This window comes from Tupaia chinensis, unplaced genomic scaffold (assembly GCF_000334495.1).
Source record: "Tupaia chinensis unplaced genomic scaffold, TupChi_1.0 Scaffold149798_1, whole genome shotgun sequence".
Lineage (NCBI taxonomy): Eukaryota > Metazoa > Chordata > Mammalia > Scandentia > Tupaiidae > Tupaia > Tupaia belangeri.
In genome coordinates this window covers 296,926-304,429 of record NW_006209642.1, presented here as the reverse complement: position 1 = coordinate 304,429, position 7,504 = coordinate 296,926, and the positions used below count along the sequence as shown (strand labels likewise).

At 37.6% G+C, this 7,504-nt stretch overlaps 1 protein-coding gene across 6 annotated transcripts in view; it reads left to right on the top strand.

Annotated features, from left to right (window-relative positions):
• PKIB (cAMP-dependent protein kinase inhibitor beta) overlaps positions 1-7,504 on the top strand; it is a 118,180-nt gene that overhangs the window by 7,910 nt on the left and 102,766 nt on the right. For 4 of the 6 annotated variants that reach the window (XM_006171533.2, XM_006171531.2, XM_006171532.2 and 1 more), the window contains exon 1: positions 6,758-6,890. The exons of the other annotated variants lie outside the window; for them this stretch is intronic. The gene's annotated coding sequence lies outside the window, so the exon portion shown is untranslated. Of the gene's footprint in view, positions 1-6,757; positions 6,891-7,504 lie in introns of those variants that run through there. 6 annotated transcript variants of the gene reach the window in all.

The window sequence follows — 7,504 nt, the reverse complement described above, 5'->3', positions numbered from 1 at the left end:
CTCAAAAAAAAAAAAAAGTACAAGAACTTCAAAATATGTGGCATAATCAACAGGTCATAGTCGTATGAGGGCACAGTAGAAGAAAAGGTGAAAAGACTTTTTTAGTTTGAAGAATAGAAAGTAAGAGTAATGGCTTTATGATTGAGACATGGAAAAAGGAAAGGGAAAGTAAGGAAATAGAATGAGCCAGTGTTAAGTACTCATCCCAAGATTAGGGCAAAAAATGGAGGAGGAAGTTGGACAGGAGGGGAGTCAGGACACAAGGGCCAATTACATTTTATCTAATGTACAGGAGAAGCTCTCTCTTTAGATGCCATAAAGCAGCCATGAGGGTGGGAGAGGCTGAAGGTATAAGAGATGTAATTCATGAAGCTACTTTTCAAGGAGAGGACTGAATTAAGGACGGAAGTTGAGACCTTACAAGGGATATGTTTTTCAATCTTTAATAGATGTTTAACATTTTTCTAAGCACTAGTAACTATTTTTTCCTTCCATGGAAATGACCATTTAAAGAGAAGGGAAACTACTATTTACTAGTATTTACTAGGCCTCAAAACTCAGTACTTTCACATATTTCATGTTTAACCTGGGGAGCTGGTGTTATGATTCTGTTTTCTAGATGAGTAGGTAGAGTCATTTAATAGAAGTGGCAGCACCTAGATTAGAAGCCAGGATTCATTGATACCTAAATCCACAGCTTTTCCACCATTTGAACTCAAACTGAATACAAGATGCAGCTATTCACTCATATCGAACCTTCTTAAAAGTCATTGCTAAGTATGGAACCTACTCACTCTTGTTCTCAGTTGTAAAGACAGTTCCAAAAAAGCAATGCGATAACTTGGGCAGTTGCATAAACTATATCCTGACATGGTCAAAGTTCTAGACTTTGTGGGACCACCAAAGTAAACCAGGTCACTTCAAGTTTTCCAATCATTTGCACCATTTGGATTTAACTGTGGAAATGAGACCAGTCTACAACAGTGGGGGAAACAGTTTTATTCATTTACCTCAGGGGGATAGGAGAAGGTTTTCAGGGAATTTAGGAATAGTTTCCTGACACAGTAGATCTGCGTCAGTGACGTGAGATGTTTGCCAAAGAACATTAAGCTTCAGGTAAAATCCAAGATAGTTTGTTTTAATTTCGGGATTCTAGATTTGAATGCTTTGAAAGGAAAAGTAAGTGTTTCCATTTTAACTGAAAAACTGGAGGAAACAAGGCATTTTTTTTCTTACAGATTTTTATTTTTGTCCTCTTTAATTTGCTGAAAATGTATTATTATCTATCAATAATTATTATTGGTCTTAATTATGAATTAATTATTTTTATGTAGGTTTTGTCTCAGTGTTATCTACTCCTAATTAAGATTAAGCTTAAAGACAACATTTGAGGTTTCATCTAGAAACACCTCAAATTATTTTGTTTAAGGATTGTTAAAGATTTACTTTGTGGGACCGCAGTTGGCATAATGGTTATATCGCTGGATTCCCATGTAGTCGATCGCAGTTCAAGTCCCGGACCCAGTGGCTTAAAATCAGGCCAGGGGCATGTGCGTGCATGCCCAAGATCCCGAGGGGAGATTAGAGGAGAAGGGATTGCAGCATGGCCATCCCCCTGGAGGATGATTTCTTGGTTTCTGTTTCTCTGTCTCTCTGTCTTTCTGACAAGTGCACACGCCTTATAGCAAAAACCTGTCACACACACACACACACACACACAAAGGTTAAAAATAAAGATTACTTTGTTAAATTTTTATCAAAAAAACTATCACATTACTAAGTACATTTAAATACTTTAAAATTCAATTTTAATATTCAATCATAATAATTTCATCTTTCAGGTTTTATACATTTGTAAGGCTATAGTTTTACAATAATATAAAAGTGTTATACACTTAGCAAGTTATCTTTTTTCTTTTAAAATTATTACTGCTAGAATAAAAATGAGTAGTAATGACAATTTTTTAAAAATAGCATGTTTTTCTTACTATGTAAAGTGTCCTATAAAATAGTTTTTGGCTAGATAAAATTTCAAATCTTAAACATATGAAACAGTTTTTACTTTGCTGAAAGGTGACATTCTAATTTTGGTGCATCCTGTTAAAATTACTGATCTTACACAGAAATTAGAAAATAAAATAAGAGGAAAATATCCTCAAATCATTAAAATACATTGCTTTAACTATTAGTAATATTAGTAATATTAAATGTTGGTGTTTCTAAGGACAATATGTACATGCTATTTTATATCCTTCACCAATAATCATGGATGTGAAAATGCAGTAGTGATTTATAAAAAAATCTCATTGTTTTGTCAATTTACTATAATTACATTATATTGAGTTATTCTACAATGTTATTTTCTGTGCAAGTACTATCGGTCACTTAAAATAACAAGATAACCAAGTTTTTTTTTTTTTTTTTTTTTTTTTTCTATCAGAGGTGCTCACCAGCAAATAAAAAGAGGGAGAAAGCACGCCTCAATGAGGCATTGTTACGCTACAATCCCGTGTCCTCCATTTCTTTATCCTGTTTGGATATAGGATATGCACATATGCACACATGCCCAGAGTATTTTTCTAGCCACTGGATTTGAACTGGCTCCCTTAACGACTAGGCCACTGGTTTGGTCCTACCACCAAGTTTTAAACTTTGACATTTGAAATAATGTTTTTGACATAATATACTTTCCTGTACAATAAATTATAGTTTTTAATGGCTATAGAGTGTTCTATTAAAATGTTGACTCTCCATTAGGAAACATGCAGAATATTACCAAATTTGATTTTATAAACAGTGTCAGAGTAAATAACTCTATTCATAATTTTTTTTTGAGAGGTTTTTGCTATAGGGCACGTGCGCTCACCAGAGAGAGACAGAGAGATAGAAAGAGAGAAATCCCCCTCCCCAGGGGAAATGGCCACGCCACAATCCCTTCTCCTCCATTCTCCTCTCGGGATCTTGGGCATGCATGCACACGTGCCCTGCGTGAGTTTAAGCCACCGGGTCCGGGACTCGAACCGTGGTTGACTACGTGGGAGTCCAGTGACATAGCCATTACGCTAACTGCTGGTCCCGCAATTTATTTTTAATATAGCATTTTTACTAACATTGATTCAATTCCAAACTTTAAAAATTGAAAACTCAGTGGGAAAAGGTATCTTGTATTTGTATTTTAAAAAGTTTACTCATCTGGGTGCAGCAGGTGACATGCTAGTTAAGGCACTGGATCCCACATGGAGGACTTAGGGCTTGAATCCTAGACCCAGTGGCTTGAAAATACACTGGGCACATGTGGGCACAAGTGCATGTGCCCAGACTCCCGAGACAGAATGGAGGAGAAGGGATTGCAGTATGGCCATACCCCTGGGGAGGCGATTTTTCCATTTCCTTCTTTGTGTCTCTCTGCGGAACTCACAGGCTCTATGGTAAAAATCTAAAAACATTTTTAAAAAGTTTGTCTCTCTAAGAGAGAGACAGAGAGTGAGAACAAGAAAGAGATGTTCTTCATCTAAATTTTTAATGAATTGTGCAACTCAGTGGATCTTTGAGACGAAGAGTTGACTAAACTCAAAGCAGAATTCTCCTGGATTCAGCTCTTTGTTCTTAATGATGTAGTACATAAAAGAATGAGTGAGGCCTTGTCTCTTGTGTAAGAAGGTTCGGGGGGGACCAGCAGTTAGCGTAATGGCTATGTTGCTGGACTCCCACATAGTCGACTGCGGTTCACGTCCTGGACCCGGTGGCTTAAAACTCACGCCAGGCTCGTGTGTGCGTGCCCAAGATCCCGAGAGGATGATGGAGTAGAGAGGATTGCGGCATGGCCATCCCCCCTGTGGGGTGATTTTTCGCTTTCTGTCTCTCTGTCTCTCTCTCTGTCTGTCTGGCGAGCACACGCACCCTATGGCAAAAATCTCTCTCTCAAAAAAAAAAAAAAAAGAAGCTTTGAATTCTTTGTGTGAGAAAGTGAGGAATGATAGTACACACAACTGTCTTCCAAGGCAGAGGATAACAGGTCTATGAAGGAAATAAAAGTATTGAGTTGTTTCAAAGAAGAGCAAGATAGATAGAAACTTAATCAAAGGCTTTCTAGAGTATGTGGTAAATGGGATGGCCCTTGAAGGACTGTAGGAATTTCAATGAGTGGATGAAATACCCCTTACTGAGAGAATAGCACAAGCAAAGGTACAAATAAATAATGAAAATAATGAAAGAATTGTGGAGAACTTTAGGAACTGAGAGAAGAGGAAGATGGAAAGATTGGATGGGGCTATAGTGGAAAATTTCAGATGTCAGGATACAGACTTTGGATTTAAATTTGTAGCTAGTAGGCATCCTTGAAAATTTTTAAGTAGGAAATACTATACTCAGCATTGTACTATATGAGTTAAAAATTACTTTGACAGGTTATTTATATATGAACAAATGCAAGAGTTACAAACTTTTTTTTTTTTTAAAGAAGTGGTTATTAGCAGAATCTGTAAAGTGCTAAGAGATTTTGGTTTACTGTTGAGTCAATATAAATGACTAATGTCAAGTATTTGTCCAACAAAGGTAGTATATTTCAAGGGTAGAATATTTCTAAAATAACTCTGGTTATTTTAACCATATCACTGGACGGATGAGATCATTGCAGGAGGGTCATGTTATTTACTCCACAGTGATACATCATAGTTTAGGGAGAAGAAGACCCATCCCAGGAGTCAAGAGACTGATTTTTTGTTTTAGTTTTTGGTGAACTACTTTATTATCCATTCCTGATATTATAGGTTAATGGCCTATTGGGATACTGAAAAGATTAAAAATGGAAAGATGCCAAATCTTCATTATTTTACAATTTCACCTAAAATTACTGTTCTCTAATCATTATTAAATTATGATAGAAATGCCTCCTTAATGCTAAGGAGTATGCTAGGTACTGTGGAGACAGGTTAAACAGAACAAGATTCTAGCCCTTAAGGCTCACGGGAGTAATGGAAGGTTGACCCAGTCATAGCGGCATAGGCAGTAGTGTGCTGCACTGCAGTGTTGGAGTCACATGGCCAATTATGGTTGGCTTCCATGTCGACCTTAAAAATAACTGTTGTGTACTTCCTAGCTGGCTGAAGAGCTAAGGGAAGGGATTGAAGCATGATGAGACCCTGTTGTGGGTCTCTCTCTCTCCTCCAAAATTCTCTCTTATTTTCTTTCTCTCCTTCTCTCATGAAAGAAATAAAATTTGGAAAAAAAAATAAGGTGAGTAGGCAATTAACTGGAAAACTATGTGACTGAAGCCCCCATAGCACACGAATCAAATATAAACATGCTTAGAGGAGGTTATAAGTAATCTTAAAATCAGGGTTAGTTTCTCAAAGGAGGTGATATTTATAGATCTTGAAAGAAAACCAATAGTTTGACAAGCAGAAAGGAATGTAACCTAGGAAGAGGAAAGAGACTTAAAGCGTGTGATGTTGTAGGGAACTATAATCAATTCAACTTAATGGTGTGAGTACGATATGGAATAGCAATGGGATGTGGCTGAAAGTTTGACAGGAAATAGATTCAGAAGTGCCTTGCATATTACGCTAAATAGCTTGGCCTTGGCTGAAGGTTTTGAATTAGGGAAGTAATGGAATCTTCTTTGTACTGTTGATACTAGCTGAAGGCCGTGTGCCTTGGGGTATATCCCTCTTCCTTTTTTTTTTTTTTTTCTTTTTGGAGAGATTTTCCCTATAGGGCACGTGCGCTCGCCAGACAGAGAGAGACATAGAGACAGAAAGCGAGAAATCATCCCCCAGGGGGGATGGTCACACCGCAATCCCTTCTCCTCCATTTTCCTCTTGGGATCCTGGGCACGCACGCATACATGCCCAGCGTGAGTTTTAAGCCACTGGGTCCGGGACGCGAACCGCAGTTGACTATGTGGGAGTCCAGCAACATAGCCATTACGCTAACTGCTGATTCCCTATCCCTCTTCCTTACACCAGTAGTACATGGGGGATGAGGGGATGCATGGGCAAGGCTTTACTTGTATTTTAGAGTGAGGCTGGACTTGTATTTTAGAGTGAGTAAGATTTTAGATTGGGTGGTTTACATCTAAGGGGTAGGTTAGGTATTTGATGGAAAGATATGACTGATTTGGATTTTTTGAGTGTTAGAGTGTAGAATTAAGGAGACGTTGAGACTAAAGATGCAATTGTGGGTTTAACTGTGGATAAGAGTTGAACAAGAGCAAATGTGTTAAAATACTTTTATGTGTTAAAATATTTTAAGAGCTGGTTTGCTATAAGCCTAATATAATTTAACTCATTATGTTTTCTCTATTAAATAGAATATATCTAAATAGCAGATTTTTAAAAAAATATGAAACTTTGAAGATATTTGAAATATATTTTAAATGTTATTTTAAAAAGAATAGCCTTCTTTATGTTTTTTTTTTTCTTCAACTATTTTTTGCCACAGATTTTGGTTCTGATGCTTTTGTTTTTCTGTCAGCTTCTTTAAAGCTCTCAGGATAGAGTTTAAATTGAGGATACATTCAAGGGTACCCTTCAGGGTAGAAACTCGTGCTGCTCTGATTTTTATTTAGCGACAGTTGGAGAGCATTCCGAGAAATGTGTGTATAGATTATGTAACTAGTCACTTAGAGTCCCTGGCCTCCTGTTAACCTGGCCCTGTTGAGAGGCAGTGAGCTGGGAGTGCCCTGGGAACAGCTGGGTCAGACTCAGTACAGTTGCCTAGCAGTCCCTGAGGAGCAGTCATAAGGGCTTGTTGCTGGGCAACCAGGGGGCTCATGGTGGCACATCTTCCCCCATGGAGTTTTACAGGAGTGGTGGGCCTGCCCCCATGGGAGAAGCAATACAGCCTGGCAGGGGGCCAAGCCTCCCTCAGAGGCCCAAGGGTTGTTAGCAGTAAGTATTTGACCTTAGAATCAAAGAAGATAAGTTATGTTCTATGAACACGCAAGTAATTTATAGAATTATTGATGTGAATTTAATTAAACATGATCTTGGGGCAGACCAGGTAGTTTTGGCAGCTAGAATTCTCATTTCAAATTATTTTATTCTGATTTCTTTCTCCTTCAGGCTTCTTGCAAAATAAGTTTTCTAGGTCAATGAGAAATCACTTTTATTTATACTGCATAGAATATGTAACTTTTCCTATTGACGTTATTTAGACAAAGTAAATATTTACATTTGAGGAAAATGAGCAAGGTAATTCTGCTCTGGTCATGTAGGCCTGTATGGCAAAATACTTGATTCAATACCAGTGCAAGAATTTGCTGCTAATATTCGAGATACCTTGAATTTTCTTTAGGTATAGAAAGGTCAGAAAATAACAATTCACTAAGACCTTAACATTTTATTTTAATTATTTAACATAGTGCATAAATTATTCTTTTGGAGAGCTGATAAAATGTTGAAACTTAGGGCCAGCAGGTGGTGTAGTTGTTAAGGTGCTGAACTCCCAACCTGTGGTTCAAGTCTCAGACCTGGCAGCTTGAAAATCATGCTGGGCACGAGTA